Source organism: Sapajus apella, unplaced genomic scaffold (assembly GCF_009761245.1).
Source record: "Sapajus apella isolate SASKATOON/1434 unplaced genomic scaffold, GSC_monkey_1.0 scaffold214, whole genome shotgun sequence".
Classification (NCBI taxonomy): Eukaryota; Metazoa; Chordata; class Mammalia; order Primates; family Cebidae; genus Sapajus; species Sapajus apella.
The window spans coordinates 654,853-655,928 of NW_022437154.1; positions in this window are offsets into that span (position 1 = coordinate 654,853).

Sequence of the window (1,076 nt, forward strand, 5' to 3'; positions counted from 1 at the left end):
TCATTAAGTTGGTCTTCGACCTCTGATATCTTTTCTTCTGCTTGATCAATTCGGCTGTTAAAACTTGTGCATAGTTCGCGAAGTTCTCATGTTGTATTTTTCAGCTCCATTCATTCACTTAGATTCCTCTCTAAATTGTGTATTCTTGTTAACATTTCGTCAAACCTTTTTTCAAAGTTTTTAGTTTCTTTGCATTGGGTTAGAACAAGTTCTTTTAATTCACAGAAGTTTCTTATCATCCACCTTTTGAAGCCTGCTTCTGTTAATGGAACACACTTGGTCTCCATCAGGCCTTGTTCTGTTGCTGATGAGGAACTGTGATCCCCTGTAGAGGGAGAGTCATTCTGAGTTTGGGTATTCTCAGCCTTTTTAGGCTGGTTTCTTCCCTTCATTATAAATTTATCCATCTGTGGTCTTTATAATTACCATCTTTATAATTGGGTTTCTGCCGTCCAACTTGTTGATTCCCAGCGCCGGAATCTGAGCAACCCACTGTGCCAGCCAAAACAGCTGCGTTATGATTGATGGTGCTTTTCTGACTCTGCACCAAGAACCGCTGCTTCAAGGCAGCTGCAAAACTGCCTAGCCGGCCACAAGAGTCGCGCTGGCGACCCGTGGGGCTCCTCTGCTGGGAATTTCCTGGTGCGTGAGCAACAAAAATGCGTCTAAAAGTGTGGCGTCCTCTTGTTCTCTGCACTTTCACTGGGAGCTACAATCCCGAGCTGCTAGTGATCAGCCATCTTGGATCTCTCTCCCAAATGGGTGGATTTTATGGCATGTAAGTTATATCTCAATAAAGTTGTTTCTGGGCCGGGTGCAGCAGCTCACGTCTGTAATCCCAGCACTTTGGGAGGCTGAGGTGGGCAGATTGCAAGGTCAGGACTTCGAGACCAGCCTGGCCAACATGGTGAAACCCTGTCTCTACTAAAAATACAAAAATCAGCCAGGCATGGTGGCGGGCACCTGTAGTCCCAGCCACTCAGGAGGCTGAGGCAGGAGAATTACTTGAACCCAGGAGGCAGAGGTTGCAGTGAGCCAAGATCACGCCACTGTACTCTAGCCTGGGTGACAAAGCA